General features: G+C 43.7%; 1 protein-coding gene across 4 annotated transcripts in view; it reads left to right on the top strand.

Moving 5' to 3' along the window:
* Window positions 1-22,461, top strand: part of PPP2R3A (protein phosphatase 2 regulatory subunit B''alpha) — a 211,442-nt gene that overhangs the window by 4,138 nt on the left and 184,843 nt on the right. The window contains exon 2 of one of the 4 annotated variants that reach the window (XM_073674267.1): window positions 2,022-2,138. The exons of the other annotated variants lie outside the window; for them this stretch is intronic. The gene's annotated coding sequence lies outside the window, so the exon portion shown is untranslated. The remainder of the gene's footprint in view (window positions 1-2,021; window positions 2,139-22,461) is intronic. 4 annotated transcript variants of the gene reach the window in all.

Genomic DNA, 22,461 nt, shown 5'->3' on the forward strand with positions numbered 1-22,461 from the left:
CCGTCTTCTGAATAACTTGTGGTTCACGATTGGGCTGTGAAGGTCGCTATGAGCTAAGATGACAGTAGGGACAAAATGACTGACTGATCATTCGCGATCTGTTTCCTGGTCTGGACTTCCATTAATGGATCTGACATTTGGCTTAAATGACTTTAGAACTACGGAACCCGATAATCAGTGAAACAATCTCAAAGCAGATCAAGTTTTCAACAGATATCAGCCTTGGGTTGGCCATTGTCAAACTCGCTCCTGTCCGAAAAACGCACCAATGGTCAATAGAAAATGGTCTCAATGATCTTTTTTGGCTGTCCAACATGTCTAGTATATGGCTAGTAGCTTCAGTGTTCAGACTGATAAGATGGGTCCGCTCTGAGAGCAAAGGGGCCTTTTTTTCACACCATCAAATTGCCTATGCTTAATTTTTTTTTTTACTGCTGATCTTGGCATCCCAAAGTTCAAATCATACAGCAATGTCACTGATGACATTCCTGCATTTTACAGGTGAGTCCTCAAGAAACTAAAGTTTCCTATACACATTAAATAAAAGTTGTCTGAACATGATATGTCAAACTGGGTCTCTAAACTATCTCCGATGGTAGAATTTGAATGTTTGTACAGTAGCCATCAAACTTCGGACAGACTGCTCATGCGATGGTTTTCTTTTTCTTATTGGAATGTGCACATTGTAGATTCAGACTGAAGGCAGCAAAACCACAAAGGCAAACATATGGAAAGCAGAAGTAAAGAAACACATGTGAAACAAAACCACAATATGTGTTAAATCCCTTAAAGTATCCCTCTTTTACTCTGACAGCTTGATACCCCCTTGCAATTCTCTCTAATAGTTTCATCAGGTCGTCACCTGGAATTGCCTCCAACAGTCTTAAAGGAGTTCCCAGAGGTGCTGAGCACTTTTGGTTGCTTTACCTTCACTCTACGATCCAACTCGTCCCAAACCATCTCAGTTGGGTTGAGGCTATGTTATCTGACACAGCGCTCCATCCTTCTCCTTTTTGGCTGCATAGACCTTAGATGGCCTAGAGGTGTTTTGAGGCATTGTACTATTGCAACAAAAATGATGGTGCCACTAATTGCAAACTAGATGGTATGTCATTGCAGAATGCTGTGGTATCCATGCTGGGTAAGTATGGCTTGAATTTGGAATAAATCACCAACAGAGTTACTTGCAAAGCATCCCCACATTACACCTCCCCCCACCCATGCATCATCGTGGGCACCACATATGTAGAAACCAACCACTCCCCTTTTCTGCTTCTCTCAAAGACCTGGTGGTTGGTACCAAAAATCTCAAATTTGACTCCTCAGACCACAGTACAGATTTCCACTAATTTAATGTCCATTCCTTATGTCACTTGACCCAAACAAGTCTCCTCTTCTAGGTTTCTGTCCTCAGTAGAGGCTTCTGCAGCAATTTGACAAAGGTTGGACAGTTAATGTTGAGGGGTCAGTTACTTGATGTCTGTGCATCATGTATGGGAGCTGTTTTCTGAGACTGGTAACTTTGGTGAGCTTATCCTCTGCAGCAAAGGTAATTCTTGGTTTTCCTTTCTTGGATGGTCCTCATGAGAGAGCCAGTTTCATCACAGTGATTGATAGTTTTCATGACTGCACTTTGATACCTTTAAAATTTCTAGCAATTCTTTGGACGGACTGACCTTCACGTCTTAAAGTAATGGGCTGTTGTTTCTCTTTACTTACTTGAGTGATACTTGCCATATTCTGGCTTAGAACTGTTGTGGAATAGGGCTCAGCACTGTATGGAGTTATGTACCAGCATTGCCTCAGCAAAACACATTTGGTGCCCGCAAAGACTTTCTGAAGGCCAGTGATTCCACAAATGTACTCTTGACAAGGCATACCTGTTACTTGGAAGCCATTCAAGGTGACAACCTGATGAAGCTACCGTAGAGAATGCCATTATGGTGTAAAGCTGTCATCCGAGTAAAAGGGGGTACTTTGAGAATCTAAGGTTCAACACATATTCTGTTTTTTTGTCACAGGTGTTTCTTTACGCCTCCTTTCCATGTGTGTGTACAGTCGTGGACTTGCTGCTGTCAGTCTGATTCTACAATGTGCACATTCCAATAAGAACAAGGAGAATCGTTTTATATGAACAGGTTTGTGCAAACCATTGACTAACTATATGTATGTATTAGCCACTTCTTGCCTTGGGGTCTGTGGCCAGAACTGATGTCCTCTTTGGTCCTGATGTTGTTGGTTCAGATTCAGACCTGCAGTCCAGCCAGGATTTTATGCCTATGTGAAATTGTCCTGCGTTTTTCTAACACTGAACGAACTAACAATGGTTATCTATTGAAAACTAATATATTTTCTTAATACAATACTGATAGTAGTTCCATGTCTGTGAGAGATTTCTCGTTAATATAATTGTTGTATGTGTTTGTCTGTGGTTTCCTGGCATAGCGCCATTAATGGTCAGTACTGCTGTTGGATACTAATGTTATATGATAATTCGGCTATGAGCGCGGCTCGTGAGCCTCTTGATTGCCGTTTCATTGATCGGCACACTTTCTCACAACCGATTGTTCCATGACTTCTTCTTGGTCTGATGGTTTCTTCTCTGTCTAGGAGCCTGTTTCTATACCCGCTCTGAATTGTTGATTCAGTTCGGTCTGTGCGAGTCTTCTGTTTATGGATGTAGAGATAAGCAGAAGGTTTAGATGATCTTCTGTGTTTTGGAAGCAGATACCAGCGTGTGGTCTCCTCCGCTACAAGCTGCTTCTGTGGATTATACTGAACACATGTCAAAGTTTACATTGTCAGATTTTCCTTACTGTTCTCAAGGTTTATGGCAATCACAAGTGAAGCTGATTTAAGGATCACTGAACTTAAAACAAAGGGGACAAGCCGCCTTCTTTTTTTTTTTTTTTTTTTTGACTGTTATAAAAAAAATCCCCAAAGTGATGCCTCCCTCCCCAATACTCTATCATTTTGACCTTTCCTGGGTCCCCCGACGGTCTCTAATTCCTAGTTCCTTTCCTTGCTATTTTAACCATTTAATAAAATTAAGTAGACAATTGTTTATATATGTACTTTAATCCATTCTATAAAAGAAAAAAAAAAAAAAAAATCTTCCTGTTCCGCTTGAGTAACTTCGGTGTCGTGATTGTATAAAGTCACCATTATATACAAAGCTGTAATAGCCATTGAAAGACCTGAGCCCAGTACTCTAGCTCCAATACCAATGGCAGCATGCAAAAGTTTTTGCCGTGCTCCTTTAGACGTCTTATTGTCGCATAACTACGGTACCAAGAGAAGCCTTGTATGGCAGCACATAGTCCCTGCTTTTCTCTAATATGAGACTTGTACAGTATTTCTGCCGTTTGAGTGACGTCTTAGTCTGACTTAATTATTGTTGATGGGGCGACCCAAATTTCATGTTTTATGTATAACACACCTCTCTGTGTGAGGTTTTGTATTTTTTTTTCTGCGTATTGGGTCTAGTCATCCTTGTTATCATTTTGTGATACCAATAACCTAGAGAGCAATTGATCAAGACTCCAGGTTTTTTACGTTGGTCTTGATTAAAAATCCGCTGGAGTAAGACTTGCCAAATTCTTTAAGACTCGCATGCAAGGTTGCCAACTTGACTTTGTATTTTTTCTGGACAGCGCATTAAAAAATCACAGACAATATTTTTTTACCAAAACCTTAATAAATCATTATGATCTAATGACTAAGTGATCCAAGTCTACAGCCCATAAATCTGATATGGAGATATTAGCTGCATTCACTGTAAATTGCAAAAAAAAAATCTGTATAAGTTTTTTCACCTTCAAAAAATCAGACTCCTTAATTTTATTTTTTTTACTAACAGAGCAAAAAAAAGTCCCTTTTTTTTAAAGCTCTGTTGTGGAATTTCTGTATGGTTGGCAATACTGTATGCACATCCCCTTCCGCTTTTTTGATTAGTAATAGAGCTGGGTTAAAAACTCAGTGTTCGAATTTTTGCACAACTGCCTGTTTTCTGGTGTAAATTGAATGAAGAATTCCCACTTAGTGTTTTTTATTAATTTTTTTTTTGTGCCATACGAAATAAAAGCTTCTGCTGATTTTATGTCTTTGACTGTACACGGGTCTGTTCATATCTTGTTTCTTTTACATATTTGATGCCTAGAAAGCAGACACATCAAATCACACTGTTCTAGAAAATCACAATGTTTTCCTCTAATGAAGTGTGAACGTTAGGATATTGGGCTACCAAACTTTTTTTTTTTTTTTGATCTATAAATAATAATTATTATTTTTTTTTAATCCTCATTGCCATCTGTCATTTTCATTTACTACATTAACTTTTGATCACAATTCCAGTATCTCAGTATTTAGATGTCCTGGAACAATCATTGCTTTATTCTTCACCCGCTGGTGATTGTGTGGGCATCACTGCTATGCCAACATGCAAGTGCCAGCCCTGTAATCGTAAATCGCCTAGAGGGAAGAGGTTAAAAATGCTCCCAAGTTAACATCTGGCGGGAAAAAGGTATAGCAGCCTAATGTGAACTTGGCCTTGTAACGGGAACATGTGGGAGAAGCCGACTTTGTAACGTGCATCTTGTATTTCCAATGTATTTTGTGGATAAAGTAAAAGCATTTTCTGGCACAACGTGAAACTTAGGAACAGGTGTCTCTTGCTTTACAGAATGGAAAAATATTTATTTTTTTGCGTTCTTGGCCATGTGAAGGAGTCTGAGCAGAGGCACACGGAGTTCCCTGTATCTATGTACTATGGAGACACAGTGAATCCGTGTGACGCCATATGGAGCTCTACTGTGTGCTAAACCAGGGATGTCAAACTGAAATACAGAGCGGGCCAAAATAAAAAAAAAACTTACACAAAGTCGCGGGCCAGCCTTGATATGTATTAACAGCCTCCACACAGTATAATGGGCCCCACGTAGTGGTCCGCGCAGTGTAATGGGCCCCACGTAGTGGTCCGCGCAGTGTAATGGGCCCCACGTAGTGGTCCGCGCAGTGTAATGGGCCCCACGTAGTGGTCCGCGCAGTGTAATGGGCCCCACGTAGTGGTCCGCGCAGTGTAATGGGCCCCACGTAGTGGTCCGCGCAGTGTAATGGGCCCCACGTAGTGGTCCGCGCAGTGTAATGGGCCCCACGTAGTGGTCTGCACAGTTCAGGGGGCTAGAGTTATGTGTGTTTGCTAAACGGTGGAAATATAGGGGAGATTGGATCTGTATGACAGCATATGATGGAGCATGTCTCCAATATTTTAATTTTTTGGATTTTGTGAGAAATCTGAAAAGAACTCCTCCTCATAAAGTACTATGTATGAGCCCTACTTGATTGCTGCCTGTATGGGGTTAGGAGCCTACGCTCAGATCTTTCTAACAAGCTCCAGTCCATTTCGTACATCTATTATATAACTGATGATCTAGAAGTTTTAGCTTTTTTTTTCTGCTACCCAATGTACCCTCGCTGTGTACCGCACCAAGGCCTGCTTCTCTCCATGGAGACGGATATTGCATGAGGCAATACTTGTGATAACGTTCACAGCTGTTCGCTGAATTCTTACGGAGTGATTTCCAGAGGAAAACCTATTGTTTTAGCTCGAGCCACTTGAATAAATGTTTCTACCCACAATACACGGGACTCAGGAGGAAACCTGGCCCTCAATAAAACGGGCCAATTTCTGGCTTCATTTGCCATGTTTGTAATAGTGTGAGACTTGCTATAGAGCTGTGGTAATGAGTTTCCTTTGCAGGAATTAAAAGTCACAGTTAAGTACTGTATTACTAAGCACCATAAACTAGCAGAGTTCCCATAGACCTTAGATGAAAAATGGTTAGGGGAACAAGAAAAGCGTCAGGGTAGTTTTATTCTCAACTCGTTTCGAAGTATTCTTGCATCTTCTTCAGGAGAACCACAGTGGTACTCCTGAAGAAGTAAGAATACTTCGAAACACGTTGAGAAAAAACAGCACTTACACTCACTCCTGAATTGGACTCCTTTTATTGGTTACAATGTCAAACCCCATAAACTTTAGACGGCAGCCAGCCTAGAGAACTTTCGTCCAACAACTTTCAGTCCCAACTCCCCCATGCACACGCACTCCCGGATCATGTGTTATTAATGGGAGGGAGTGAAGCCAACCTATGTCGGACACGTCTTCTGGCTTATCTCCTGAAACAAAAGGATGGTTGGTGTAATTCAACATGCGCCATCATTCTCTCCCCCTACACTGTCAGGATGTAAATGGTTGTCCTGTCCCGCCAAAATCGTCAGATTGCATTGAAACATGTTTGACGGCTGTGATCAGTCTTTAAGGACCCATCACCATGTTACTTAATCAAGGTTAGGTGCAAGACTGTAGTAGCGAGAGTCATTCCTTACAGTAGGGATTGGGGCAGTTGTGTTCACCAGGCGTATAAATGTTTTACTGTGTAATATTAAAGGGGTTGTTCCCTATCAGAAAACCTTTATATGCTTCAGACATTATATAAAAACAGAACGGGATATTACTCGCTCTCCTGAGTTTAGCGTTGTGCCTCTGCTGCTGACTCTGTTTCTGTTTGGCTGTCAATCACTGAGATCAGACACTCTGCCTGTGTAGATGGCACAAGACACTGAGCTCAGTGATACGCTGATTAATGGTAAGTAAAGCACCGCACTTTTTTTTTTTTTTTTTTTTTATCCCACTGAACTATACTGGGGACAATAGTTTACTGGAAATGGAAAGCCGCTTTAACATGCTTGTGCCTCCTAATTAATTTGTATAATTTTACTGTTGTGCATATTTCATTATTGCTCCGTCCCTATGAGCTGATATTAGGCCACCATTATACCACTGCATATGTCTGTTACAAGGAAATGTACCGTATATTCCGGCGTATAAGACGACTTTTGAAGACTGAAAAATCTTCTGTCTAGTCTGGGGTCGTCTTATACGCCGGTAATGTTTTTGAACTTTCAGAAATTGACATGCGGGGATACTCTGGGGGTGTTAATAAGCTGCCGTGGCCGTATCCCTGCCATGTGGGAGTTAATATAAGGTGGAGGGAGTTAAAATACGGCGGCGGTAGGTCCAGACAGTCAGCGCTTCTGTGCTGAAACTGACACATCGCTGCGCTGTGTCTTCTCAGGCCTGGGACACAGCGCAGCGTATTCCCAGCAGCGGAGACAGACAGAACCTAGCGAACTTTTCTGACACATCGCAGTGTCTTCCCAGCTCCGGACACAGCGCAGGGCTTCTGTGCCGACAGCTTTCACTTGTCACAGAAGCGCTGCGCTGTGTCCGGAGCTGGGAAGTTCGCATCGCTTCTGTGACAAGTAGTGTTGAGCATTCCGATACCGCAAATATCGGCCGATACCCGATATTTCAGTATCGGAATTCCGATACTTAATTCCGATACTTTTACAATATCGAATACCGGAATCGGAAGTTCCCATAATACCTGCGCTCTGCAGTGTCTCTGAAGGATGACAAGCTGGATGGCAGCGCTCAGCTGCGATCCAGCCTGTCATCAGAATGCCATCCCAGCGTGGGAGAATTCTCCTGATTGTTTAAAAGCCGGCGGGCGGTAAAAAGCCGCCGGCTTTTAAACAATCACACAGCCCCATACTGCTTCCCCGCAGCCTCCCACCCCGATCCTCCGCTCCCCTCGCCACCTCCCATCCCGATCGTAAGTTAGGACCGGGCGGGGAGTGCAGCACAAAGGAGCGGGGAGCGAAGGACCCGGGCGGGGAAGCCGGCAGTGAAAAGACTTCACCGCCGGCTTTCCCGTTCTGTGCTGCTCTTTCCCGCCGGTTATTTCAAATGAACAGCTGAGGTATCAGGTGATGCCGATCAGCTGTTCATTTGAAGTCGCCGCGTTGCCCTCAGAGGGTTCATGTGAGTTCATGCTTGACTGCATTGCATGAACTCACATGAACTTTCCCACGGTCTCACAGGTCAGCCTCACCTCCCAGACCCGTCATGATTGGTGTGTGTGGGTGTCTGTGCGTGTGTCTGCGAGTGTGTGTGGGGTGTCTGTGCGATGTCTGCGGGTGTGTGCGGTGTCTGTGAGATGTCTGTGCGATGTGTGCGCGGTGTCTGTGCGATGTCTGCGGGTGTGTGCGTGCAGGCAGACATAGGCCGATGTGACACTACTACTCCCATCGGCCTATGTCTGTCCCCCGTCCACTCCTGCCAGCAGGATCAGCTCTATGGGAGCAGTAGTTCCCATCAGCCTGATCCTGCTATATAAATTGCCCTACTGTGTCCCCAATAAATGTTAAATACATGTCATTGGTGGCCAGTGGCTGCCTACAATAAATTAGTTCATACATTACCTGTCCCCGCCGATCGCCACCTAAAATAAAGTAAAAAATAAAAAACTACACCTATACTCACCTAGACACCTAATTCCCCGAAGCCATCGATCTCCTGTAATAAAATATAAAATAATAAACCACAACCTTATCCTTACCCCTCCGTAGTAGTCCACGAGTGTCCCACGAAGATCTCCAGTTCAGAGCAGCCACATAGAATGTGACCGCTCTGAACCGCTGCCGCCGCTAGAATGATGGGGCCGTAAAGCAGCCCCGTCATTGCATAAGCGGGTTCGCCGGAGTTCAGGCAGCGCTGCTCCGGTTAGCTGCTTTACGGCCCTGCTGTATCGTGAGAAATTCCCACGGTACAGCAGTGCCGTAAAGGAGGTCTCCGGAGCTGCGCTGCCTGAATGCACTCCTGTGACCTCAGTCAGTGGCTCCCGTTGCCGGGAGCGGACATGTTCCCGGCAGCGTGAGCTTACAGCAGCCATGCACAGCTGTCACCATCTCCAGATGTGACAGCTGTGCATGGGAGATCAGCGCAGGAACGTGGACAGGTAACTATTTTTTTTTTTAGTAAACTAAGAATTAAATAAAATGGTGTGTTTTATTTCAAATTATTTTTTTCTTGGTGTAGTGTGTGTGTTTTTTCTTTTTAACACTTTGTAGGTTAGTAATGGGGGTGTCTTATAGACGCCCATCATTACTAACCTGGGCTTCATGGCAGCTGGCGCTGACATGAACCCCAGCCCTATTACCCCCTGCCACCGCACCAGGGCAGCGTGGAAGAGCGAGGCTAAGCGCCAGAATTGGCGCATCCTATGGATGCGCCATTTCTGGGGCGGCTGACGGCTGGTGTTTCTAGCCTGGGAGGGGGCCAATATTCATGGCACCCTTCGTGGGCTATTAATATCAGCCCCCAGCTGTCTGCCTAGCCTTTGCTAGCTATTAAAATAGGGGGGACCCCATGTCATTTTTTTGGACGGGTCCCCCATTTTAATAGCTAGTAAAGGCTAGGTATTCAGCTGGGGGCTGATATTAGTAGTCTGGGAAGCTCCGTGGGTATTACCCACTTCCCAGGCTTCAAACATATGCCCCAGCCGTCTGCTTAACCTCCGCTAGAGACTAAAATTATGGGGAACCTCCACGCCAATTTTTTTTAAAATAAATCCTTTATTTTAACACTAAATGACAAGTACAGTAATCAACACTGTCACTGTACTTCATATATATGTGACTGACATGTTTCTATCTATGTGTGATGCTCTATTCTTTCTATTCTAAATTGTCGGGTACAGATGCTGAATTGCCGGCCGGCTTTTTTAAAGAGACAGTGCACGAAAACACTATTATATTTTTTAATAAATCCTTTACACTAAATGACAAGTACAGTAAGCAACACTGTCACTGTACTTCATATATATGTGACTGACATGTTTCTATCTATCTAATCTATGTGTGAAGCTCTATTCTTTCTGTTGTAAATTGTCGGGTACCGGTGTATGCCGCTGATGAAAATGGATGATAGTAATGTTGTTGCTGTATGCCTTATGTTTATGAGTGACAGTTTTCCTGCTATATACCTGCATGTCATAAGAATTTAAATTAAAAAAGGACCATGTTAAATTCAAATCTGTTTTTTTTTAATTTTTACCGGTGTTTGGTATGCGTTGGAAAAGGGGTAGTCTTATACGGTGAATATATCCTAAACTCTATATTTTAACAGGAAAGTAGGGGGGTCGTCTTATACGCCGGAATATACGGTATATAATTGTATGGCGTTTCCTCTGTCCGACCCCCAGAGTTGCCGTAGACCACTGACCTCTTCTCTACAGCGTCTATGACAGGATGCAGCGAGGCCGACTAGTCGTCTGCACTGCTACATGTATGCCAGTGAGATCGTAACCTTTTTATAACCTTTCATAGTTGATATCTGCTGATGTAATGCAGGATTTTGTAGATCAGGACTTACTCTGGATTGGAGACCGGAGGCAGCTGTAAAGGTTAGTTATACAGCCAATGCGTCATGGAAGTAAATAAAAAACATGTTGATGCTCGGCTCTGCAGAAATGTAGAGAACATTAAGGAGTTTTTCCCCTTTTCAGAAAACCCCTGTCTACAGGCGGTTTGTTTTTAAAATCTTTAGTCACCCTCCCCAGGTCCATTAAGGTCCCTGATGTCTGTGATTGCGTGCAATGCTGACGTCACGTCAATGGCGCTGCAGTCAGCGAGCTCGGCATCTCATGCCGTCTACTCGGGCACAGGCGCTGATCACTGTTATTGGTTGCAGTGCTGTCGACTTGACATCAGTACCCCAGAAAACTACAGACATTAGGAGCAACGACTCAACGCTGGACCGGGGGAGGGTGAGCAAGACAATTAAATGGGTAGCTCACTGTGTGATGTCAGGCACTAGGCAAAGAAATGAGATATTAATCAAGCTAAAGAGACCGGTGCTGGGTGAGGAAACAACCTGAGGAAGCGGAGGCTCGGGAAGTGCTCTGTCACGCCCATAGCACTTACACCTTCTTTGCATATGAATTAAAAATACTGATTTCTAGAGAATGCAGCAACAGATAGAAGATATAATGGTGTCTATGGATTTATATTTCAAAGACCTGCATAATCACTTGGTTTGGGGGATGGATTTTCCTGACAGATGACCTTTTGAGAACACTTGTGCACACTGCGAAAAATATCTGCAACGGAAAGTGACTTGCAAATGTAAGTGCGTCTTTACCGCTGTGGAAACTATAGCAAAAATAGCTAGGTAAAGTGAGCTGCGGAAATACTAGCGGGAACGTGGCTTTAAATGTGCACCAGGTCAGTATATTTGTGGGTACTGTTACGTAAAAAACGCAGGTTTTGTTGCGTTTTTTTGACCACCCATTACTTCCTATGTGTGGAAAAAAAAACAACAGGGCTGTCGAGTCAGTCAGTGTAAAATGGACCGACTCCGACTCATATAAAATATATAATAAATTGGGTACAGTAGTTCAATGCAGTTTGTGAGGAATATTTTTTCATAAAAATTTGGTAAAGTTCTGAAATGTCCTATAAATGTCTGTCCTATTCCTGATCTAAGGATCTAGACTTTTAGCTGAGATGAATCTGTGCTACAGTAAATTTATCACTTAAACATGAGCCATGTATGAGGGAGTCTGAGCCGGAGGTTTGGCTTACCGACTCCACAGCCCTGGAAAAAAATGCAGCAAAAACGCAGGTGCGTTTTCTGCTGCAGAAATCCTGAAAGAAGTGACAACCTCTATTTTCCAAATATGCCGCAAACAAAAAGAAACATGTGTGAACAGAGAATTCTAGTTTCTCATACACTTTGCTGGTACTGCTAGATGCAGCTGAAAATTTGCATAAAAATGTGCTGCAAAATACGCAGGAAAACACAACTTGTGTGAACATAGCCTTAAAATGGTTTTGTAAATGTGCAAGCATTTGTGCTTCTATCTAGTTCACGCCTTTATATCATTAGCAGAGGCAGCGCTACTGCTGGTCCGAACTGTCAATGAAACAGGAAGCTGGGAGACGGGGGAGCGGCGCGCTTTTGCCAAATCGGGGAGACGGGGGAGCGGCGCGCTCCTGCCAAATGGGGGGAGACGGGGGAGCGGCGCGCTCCTGCCAAATGGGGGGAGACGGGGGAGCGGCGCGCTCCTGCCAAATGGCGGGAGATGGGGGAGCGGCGCGCTCCTGCCAAGTGGGGGGAGACGGGGGAGCGGCGCGCTCCTGCCAAGTGGGGGGAGACGGGAGAGCGGCGCGCTCCTGCCAAGTGGGGGGAGACGGGAGAGCGGCGCGCTCCTGCCAAGTGGGGGGAGACGGGAGAGCGGCGCGCTCCTGCCAAGTGGGGGGAGACGGGAGAGCGGCGCGCTCCTGCCAAGTGGGGGGAGACGGGAGAGCGGCGCGCTCCTGCCAAGTGGGGGGAGACGGGGGAGCGGCGCGCTCCTGCCAAAGGGGGGAGACCGGCGTTAAACCAATATGCCAGGAGAGCAGACATGACCTCTTCAAGGGAAAATCGTAACTATGTTTAGCGGAAAATAAGATTCCTTTGCGTTGTATCAGACACTTGTAGTGGCCTAAACAGAAAAGTTTCCAATTCCCTCTATCTCTGTACTCTCAGACATCGCGCCCCGGACAGCCCATCCATCAGACCTCGGTGCACATGAGCGTTAAGTACCAAGTAGGGCTGCTGTCACCTATGTTTTGCTTTAGTTATGTTAAATTGACACCACATAACTTTTATAAAATGGTGTTTTGGCAGCTCTGACGGCGTTATCTCACTACAACTGTGTGGGCGGTCACGGGATAAAAGGTTTGAGTCTGAGGAAAACTGCCAAGAACAGAGCAGGCTTTGTAAATAGGGATCATCAAACACCTTAAAGCTGCAAACCGATTATTATTTATTAAACTGTAGGTGGTCTTCAAGAATTACAAGGCCCGCACTATGACACAGAGCTTGTAAAATCCCCTCTGGGAATAAAATCCCACCTTTCAAGACCTATTTCCAGAGAGTTTATTACGAAAAAATCGCCAAATCCTTTAGGCGAATATAATAACATTCCTGTTCCTGCAGGTGTGATAGGCCGCCAGCAGACATAGCTGCAACCTCACATATCACAGCAATATGGCCTCCCTTTATAGTCATTGGGGTCTGATCTCTGGACCCCGCACCCACTGTAAGGGAATGAAACAAGCTATCGGTTCACGCAGTGTTCAGACATAGCGTAAATGCTGCTTTTTATTTGCATGTCTGCACTATAACACACCGTAATATAAGTTTTCATGAAATCACATCCACTTTACATGTTCAGTTAATTGCAGCAGATTTTCCGCATAAAAACCACAGCATTTATGCTTTGTGGGAACATGACCTGATTGAATAAATGTGTCTTTAATGCATGCCACGTTTTTGTTTTTTTTTTCCCCCCAGCATTTCAGAGAAAAACATAGCTGAAAAGCCATTGGGGACTGAGCCACACGAGAAACTAGTCAGACAGGTGGGTCCCCGTCTGCTTCTCCTGCCCACTCTTCTTGAGTGACGGTGCAGTCTTTCAAAGTCAAACATACCTGTCTGAAATCAACACTTCAAAAACCATGCTAAATGAAGTGTCAAAAACTGCGTTCAAAACAGCTCTAAGAAAAAAAAGTGTTCATATGAAACCACTCTAAAAAACACTTGTCTTTTAGAGGCTTTTTTAGATGTAGAATTTTCAGCCAGGAAAATCCATGTAAAAAAAACTGTGACTATGTCTTTGGAATAAAGGAGCGCCTAAAAAAAACACTGCAGATTTCATTGCAGAATTACTATAGATGTGCCGCAGTTTTCACTGCAAATTGTCTGTTCAGCGAGGAATAGTGCCACCTATTGGAAGCAGCGATCCTAAAACTCAATATCGAATCTTTAACAAGCCTTGCAATATGACTTGGGATAAAAGCCAAACCAGGATCTCAATTTGCAGACAGTGTTTTGGGGTGTTGACCCTCATCAGTGCAAAGTATGAGTTCCTATGGCTTGTTAGTCGATATTGACTTCTAGAATTGCTGCTTCCAATAGGTGGCGCTAGAGTTCTAGTCCTCTTCTCTGAAGAGCCAATTTGCGTATTTAATTTCCCAGAGGAGCATGCGTGGTGTAAAAGTCTCCTCACTCTGACATGCCATGCTTGCCTTGTCACTCTCTACAAGGAGAAACGTTACCCCTTAGATCCCAGTGCAAAGTTTGAAATATGTGAAAAACATCGGCAGCATAAATTGATGCATCCTTACTGTAGGCCAATTTCCTCTGCAAATTCTGTCTGTGCACTTGATGCTTTTTAAGCTTTTTTTTTTTTTTTTTTTTTTTTTTTTTGTTTTGCTCAAAATCTGCTGTGTATTACAGTATCTGCAGAGTGGAGAATATTTTAGGAAATCTCGATACATTGCAAAGAGAATCTGCAGTGGAAATTGTCTGTTTTTGCGACAGTTTGCATTACAGAGGGCAATATCTATCGCAAAGGGTGAAAGTTCTCCAAATCCTCATCATTTTCACACCAAAACCTCACAACTTGGTGCGGCTTTTGCTGCTGTGAAATTTCTGCAGCAGGTCAATTTTGTGGCTGCAAATTTCCTGCATGAAATTTCATGACGGAAAATCCACTATGTATTAGTCCTGTGTGGACGTTCCTGATAGGAAGGAAAGTTGCAAACAATCCTGCAAATATTGATGGTTATCAGATTGCTTGCAATATCCCCCAAAGTTGCATTTTATTAACCATTTGTTGTATCTGAGCCCTATATTGTCTGTTCATTTTCATACTTGTGTCCCTTTTTGTCATTTTAACCCAGCTAAACCAGATCTCACACTTTGCACTGATGAGGGGCAGTACCCCGAAACAGTGTCTGCAAATTGAGATTCTGGTTCTGGCTTATATCCTAAGTCATGTGACAAGACTTGTTAGAGAGTCGATATTGACTTTTAGAATTGCTACTATCTATAGGTGGCACTAGAGTTCTAGTCCTTTTCCTTTCTGAAGAGACAATTTGCATATTTCCCAGAGGAGCATTGCAGCTAAAAAGTCTCCTCACCTTGACATGTTTAACATGTCGCTCTCCGCAAAGAGAAACGTTACCCCTTAGATACTGATCTGACGCCTCTCACCCAGCCAAACCAGAACTCATACTTTGCACTGACGAGGGGCAGTGCCCTGAAAAAGTGTCTGCAAATTGAGTTTCTAGTTCTGGCTTATATCCTAAGTCATGTGATAAGGTTCGTTAAAGGGTCACTATTGACTATTAGGATTGCTACTTCCTGTAGGTGGCACTAGAGTTCAGGTCCTCTTCCTCTTCAAAGAGGAAAATTTTCACATCTCCACAAGGAGAAACTTTACCCCTTGGATCCCAGTCAGAACTTTTTGCTTTCGAACTCTATAGTTTTGGCTTTTTTTTGTAGAGAAGGCGGCAAGGTTACATGGAATCCCAGTCACGGGTGTGTCAGAGGTGACAGACAGTCACCCTGCAGTTGGTTGCAGGAATTCTCTACGTTTGGCATTACAGACATCTTCTTAGAGGCTGTATCTAGGACCCAGCGTCTACCTCCCTCTGGCTAATTAACACCCTGCCTGGGTGCATAAATACCTGCTTTATGTCAGAGGGAGGTGCCGGCGATAATCATTACTACCTGTGAAAGCTTTAGCAAGGGCAGTACTTCGTCCTCTCTGGAGCTTGAGGCCGTGTGCGCATTTGGCTTTAGCCGTCCAAAGCTAAGCTATTTCCCCCTGTTTTGTCCCCCCTTGTTGTCTATAGAGTTTAGTGGAGATCGATTAGTGCTCATCTCCTCCCTTCCCTAACCTTAGCCATACGCCAGGGAAAGTCAGGGTGAAGAACGCGTGCGGCGATTGGTGAAGAGCCAATATAGGGACTGTAGTTGAGACAGGGTGACACTAGACCAGACTAGGAGGTCTCCACTCCCCCCCCCTTTCCCTAGTGTCTGGGCTCCCTTTCCCTCTTCCCTCTGTATTACACTAAGTCTTTCCCACACCCTGCGTGATAATCCCCTTCTCTAGAGCATTTTAAGATTTGTAAGTGCGACTCCACAGGTGACTGACTATTCATGACCTTCATCCCCTGTAGTATGTTGAGGTGTCTGTAATTAGACACCACACGACTCGGGTCTTTCACTGTTCATCTCTCCTGGAGAGTGCGGTCATATAGCCGAGATCTGTCAGGTGGAGCCATTAGCGACGTGTCCATCTGGTGCAATGTACGGTGCTGACAGCAATGCATTCAGGAGTAGATTTAACATCTGATCGTCCTAATATGCGTAATAAATATTTTCATATTAGCAACTGCTGTTAAAATTGGAATTTATCTCCAAGAGCACGACTGCAGCTTTGTAGGATGGAGGGAAAAAAAGGTGATCCAGGTCAGGCAACATGCCCCAGGCCAGGTGCACGCTCCACTATGGCATCAGGGTTTCCATGTTTTTTATGGAACATTGAAAATGAGAGGAAAAAAAAACAACTTCTGTTTTGGATGAAGTTTTTACTGCTTTGCAAATTTACGATGCAGTGTGCAAACCCAACTGCAGGCGATACCGGAGACATAATACTGTACACCGATGCATGTCTTACCATATGCATTCTGCAACATGTGAATTGTTTCAAGGCGAATAATATGCAAATGCCATTGACATGCTATAGAAGCAAATATCTCCACTGAATTAGGATACTATGCCAAGTCTGTTCAATTCCCTCTGAAAAGGCTATGGCTTTAAAGAGGACCTTCCACCAAATTTTCCATGTTGAACTGGACAAATGAAGTAATAGGTGCTGCAGAGAGGAATACAACGCCTCTCCATTGCAGAGATATAAGCAATCAAAGTGTTTGGCACCTATTGATTTTTTTTTTTTTACATCCAATTGGGTGTTATCCGACAGCTTTCACGGGGGGTGTGTTCTTCCCCTTGTATGATGCCTACTGATCCTAGACAGGCAGCAACACTGCAGAAAAAGAAAAGCCCCCACCATAGCTCAGAGCAGGTTTCTCAGTGTATGATCTCCTGTTCTAACCTCCTGCACAAGTCAGTGTGGGGAAGGAGCAGCACACCTGAGTTTAGCAGTGTCACATTACAAACCATTTGTCTCTCAGCTCTTCTCTCATAGCACTGTCAACTGGGTTTTACGTCCTTGTTGAACTTAACATAGAAAATCTGCAACCTCAATATGAATTGATGTAATCTGGATTTAAAATCCGCACAATATGTACGTTTTTGTGCCATGTTTCTTAAGCTGAGTGTGCATGACGTTTCCTAAATCTCATTCATTTTCTTTGTTATACCTTTATACGCTGCATATCTTTTTCACCTGCTACTTGTCGAATAATGTGCAGTGCTACATGTGAACATTATGATCCTGATTCATCATTGCTGTTCAGTTTTCTGGAATAATTTATTCCCTTTTTTTTTAGTGGCTTTAGTATTTGCTCCTTATTTTCTATACGTTTTGTGTCATAGTTGTGTTTTTTTTTTTGTTTTGTTTTTTTTTTTTTAATCCAGATGTTTTAGACAGATTCAAGAAATGTGAATTACCAAATGTCACACATTTATTTTTATTTTTTTTTTGTGTAAGGTTGGTTTCTGGAGGAGGAGGTTTCATCTTGGTGCATTCTTGCAATTTGTACATGTATTTTGTGACACTTTTGCACCAAAAGTTCCAAAAATAGAGCATTGCACCAAACTGATCAACTGAATTTTGAAAAATTTGGCGCAAAAAGTCAGTGATAGCCATAAGCCTTCAAAAAGCTTGCAAATAATTAATCTGGCCTAAAGTCTATAAAGTTCTGTGGAATTAAAGAGGTTGTCTACTATATAAAATTCCCCAATGTATTTCAACTGTGGAGAGAAGTGTTTTTGTAAATACCTTGCTTGTTCTTTATTGCCTGTGAGTGGCGCTATCGCTGGCCGCTCAGTCATCACATGACGCCGGCTCTGACATCCGCTGATATCACGTCAAGTTCTGGCTGCAGCGGGGGGTGACTCAATGACGCGCTCCCTCCTGATTGATGGGCTGTGGGCTGGGTCCCCCCCCCCCCCCCCCCGCGTCACAGCCAGCATCCACCATGCGCTTTCCCAATGAATGCAGGAGAGAGCATGCACGGTGGATGCTGGGCTGTGACGCACAGGGGGAAACCCTGCCCACAGCCCATCAATCAGCAGGGAATGCGACACTGAGCGGCGCCCGGTTGCAGCCAGAACTTGACATCAGCGGATGACAGAGCCGGCTGCAGCCAGGGGTCCCGTAATGGTGCCGCTCACAGGCAACACATACAACTAAAGGTATTTACAAAAACACTTTTCTCCACAGTTTAAATACATTGGGGCATTTCTCACCTACAGGGCGGTCCGATCTGATGGGTGTCGCTGGTCCTGGCCTGGCGCCTCCTCTCTTCTTGCGATGCCGTCCTCCTTCTAAAGTTCAAAAGTGAAGTTTATTTCCATGAGTATCTAAAAGTTTTTGGAGATCAGGTAGCGTTCTCCTTGAATTCTGACTTGTACCCTTTTAGTCTTGTAAATCTTGAGCCCCATGAACCCAACAGGCAATCTCTTAGGCTAAATTTTTTTGAATAATCTTTTATAATGTTTTCTGAACTCGTTAAAATGTGCTTTAGGCTCAGAGACAAATTGTAATTTTTTTATGATTAACGAGGATTATTTCAAAACACGGTACGTTTGGAACGAAAATATTTTTGGCTACATTAGGACAGAGGGTTTTTGTATTTCAGAACATCCATAATTATCCAGGACTCCATATTGGTAGCTCTGTTTTGGTTATGAGAGGTTTATTTTTTTGTTTCTTGTATAAAATAGAGCTCGTTTGTATTTATTTTTGTTAATATTTCAGTGCTGTTAGCAAATATGCACCATTATTTCTAGTCCAGGTCATCATTATACCATACTTAAGGATAATGTGTCACCATTCCTGACATTTAGTAAATAATTGTAAAAATAATGAACATTTGTATAGAAATGTCAGAGACTAGTCCATATGTTCTGCCTTTTGTAACTTTTAGTAACGAGGCGGCTAAGGGAAGAGTCAGACGGCAGATTAATTCGGACAAGGATCGCAACGCAATGGTCAGACTGGTCATCGGCTTTCCTGACCCAAGCGTGACAGCTGCATAGAAATATAGGCTGTCACGCTCTGGTCAGAAGAGCCGTCGGCCAGTCTGAACATTGCGTTGCGGTCACACTTCCCTAAAAGAAGTGACCCGACTAGTCTTCGGAATGGGAAACCATCACTATTTTATTTGTAAAATTTGTAAAATAAAAAAAAAATTTCAAAGACAAAGCAAAAACGATAGAAAAGACAAAGATGCTTCTGGAAATGCCACCGTCTTTCTCTTCAAAAACTATGCGTGTAAGCCCTCGTCTACATATACTCTATGGAGGTTATCCATCAGTTGCTTTTTACTTTCTTTTGAGGGCACTATCTGTTATTGCATCCATAAACTGTAGCAGCAGACACAAGCAGTGGAGAAGATTGGCACAGTTTTTGGAAAAAGCAGACCCTTTTTCTCATCTGGGTGTTCTCTTTAAAAGAGATTGTCTAACTTCCTTCTTCAGGAGAACACCATTCCTGTGCCTCCCCAGCTTCCTACTTGCCAGGGAAGGTAGTTCAGACTAGCACCATGATTGTGCATCTGCTTTGAACTGTGCGTTTTTCCTTGTTACAAGCAGAGTCAGCTTTTCTTCTGCACCATTAGAGGAGCACCGCCAGACTGAAGCTTTAGCGCTTTTCATGTAAGCTCTATCGTAAATGACTTGCATGTGCGCGTTCCTTCTGTAGAAAACCGGCCATCTCTGATAGACTTTAAAGGTGGCCAGTGTCTTAGCCAAAGAACAGTAAGCTATAAAAGTAAAAATCCCTCTTTAATAAGAGGTAAATTGTTGTTGCTTTTTTTTACTAGAACTTTGAAATTTTACCCATTTAACAAGTTGAGACGACCCCTTTTTAAAGAGCAATATCACGAATGTACAGACATAACATTCTCCAAATTAGTATCAAAATGTATTGAAAATTGCATGGTCTGCATTGTTACAATATACGTGGGTGCTAACTTTATATATAACCATGTCTGGGTGGAAACGATTGGGCACAAGCCATATTTAGCAAAGCAGATTATTGCAGAAAGTGCAGATGTGCATTACCCATAAGCTCCATTTATCTAGCAAAAGCAGATTTTTTTTCCAGACGCGTGGAGCTTTTTAAAACAGGGTGGTGACTGCCTTTTATAGATAGAAAATCCTAGGAAATTCTCCCCACAGGGAGCTCTGATTAATACAGTCAGACACAAAAGACTTAATTAAGGTTTCTTCATGCTAATTAAATCCCCTGCACTGTGATTGCTGTTTATACGCTTAGAGAATTGGTGTAGAAATGCTTGAAAGTTCTCTGCGGAAGGATTATTTTGGGGGTGATGACTAGAAGGAATTCATTGAATAAGGGTTTCTCTGTCGTACATATGGTGCTGAAAGAGGAATATTCCATTCATCCCCTGCTGATTCTAGGAGTGCCGGTCTTACAAGCTTCTCCAAGCATTAACTTAGAATATTGACATTTTCCAGTAATCGAATTTCAACATGATCAATATCATTTTGCAACTAGAAGACTTATTGTTTGCAAACGTTCAGACCACAGGGTACCTAAAGGCTCCCAAACACATTAGACTAAAGTTGGGTGAACCTGCTAATACCTGCGTAATTGGCTGACAGTCTTAATATGTATGGGGGCCTCCCGACTCTTTGCCAACAGATGTCAGGAGAGAAAAGGGTCCGGCACGTTGAATTTCCAATGGTCGATACTTTTGTTCTGCAGGAGATAAGCCGCTGTCAGAAGTCTGATAGCGACTCTCTCATAGAGAACACAGGAAGAGTCGGGAGAGAAGGTTGTCGGCTGAATGATCTTTTTTTATGACGCAGTTTTGTGCCACTTTTACAGGTGAATTCCAGGTGGAATCTGCCTGAAAAGGACGTCGTGTGCACAAACCCTAACATTTTTTAAACTACTTGCATCATATTTTTTGCCATATGCTCCACAACAAATAAGTTTCACAAACCCAAGGACCTAAAGCCCAAATAGTTTCCTTTTGGCCTCCATCAGGCTGGTATTTGTGGGGGTGAATTATTTATTTTTTTGCTGCATAACCTAGCCACCTGCACTATCCTTCCCTAAGGAAAGACGCTCACAGGCTTCCAACCATGGTACCCAACCTTTCCAATGTTGCAGGTGTAGACAATAGGAATTAGAGCCCCCCTTACATGTTAGATTATTTAAGCAATGGCTATCTTTTCCACCTCCCCCATTCACAGCAGTGCTCGGCGAAAAAAAGAATCGGCCATTGAAATTCAACACGCTGGATTCTTTTCTTCCCGAACTCATTTGTCAGGAGAGTGTCGGAATGCCCCCATATACAGGCAGGGGGCGCTGTCGGGCCGCCTGATGCGGAGATCCGATGTTTCCCCCTGGCGACTGAATTTTGCCAACCCCCCTTCCCCAGTGTGGAAGTCGGCTGCTCTCTGTGCCAGCTGTCAAGCTGACAGCCGGCTCAGAGAAGCAATCAATTGTACTCGCATGTCTCAGATGTGAGTACAGTTGAAACCCTGAATGCTGGCACTTCCGGGTTAGGGCGACGTCAGCATCGCCATCAGGTCATCTGATCACACTGCTGAGTTCTCTCTCCAACGCTGCATAGGTGTGGGCTCAGAATGAGAGAGGGCGGGATTGGTGCCTACACTGTATGAGGAATGGGGGGGATTAGTTTGGACACAGTATGAGGAGTGAGGGGAAGGAAGTGGCGTGGAGGTACGGGGGGAGGAGTTAATTGGTGCCGACACAATATGAGAAGTGGGGGGGATTGGTGCACAGACAGTATGAGGAGGATGTAGGAGGAATGGTGCGGACACAGTATGGGGCTCAAGGAGGACCTGTGAGGAGACAGAATGGTAGTATGGGGAGCAAGGGGACCTGTGAGGAGACCGAATGGTAGTATGGGGAGTGAGGGGGACCTGTGAGGAGACAGAATGGTAGTATGGGGAGCGTGTGGGATCTGTGAGGAAACCATGTGGGAAGTGGAGATGTATGAGGAGACAGTATGGAGAGTGAGAGGGGAAATGTATGTGGGGAGAAAAGTGTGAGGGGGCACAGATTGGAGACTGGGTAGTGTGGGGAGTAGTATAAATGGGGGGCAGTGTGAGGGCACAGCAAGGAGGGGGGGGGACAGCATGCCGAGGGGAGGGGGGTGATGAGGAGGTGTCAAATTGAATTCTTGCCCCAGGTGCCAGAAAACCTAGATACACCTCTGACTTGATAGCTGACTACTGGGTTTAAGAGTCAATAAGTTATATCAGAGGTAGGGGTGGGCATACAGCCAGTGCAGAGAAAAAAAAATTAAAACTTGTTTTGTCACTACACTTCCATAAAAAAAAAAAAAAAAAAAATTAAAAAGAGAACCAATCAAATCATCATATCCAACACAGAATGGTATCAATAAAAACTCCAGTTTGCCACACAAAAAAGAAGCTACCAAACATGTGCTGTTCCCCCAGATATAATAACTATTCAACTGTTTGGTTTGCATATATTAGAAAATAAGTTTTGTATTTGTTTGTTACCTGCT

The sequence above is a fragment of the Phyllobates terribilis genome, unplaced genomic scaffold, assembly GCF_046119375.1.
Source record: "Phyllobates terribilis strain yellow unplaced genomic scaffold, ASM4611937v1 Scaffold_3__8_contigs__length_932513732, whole genome shotgun sequence".
NCBI classification, from domain to species: domain Eukaryota; kingdom Metazoa; phylum Chordata; class Amphibia; order Anura; family Dendrobatidae; genus Phyllobates; species Phyllobates terribilis.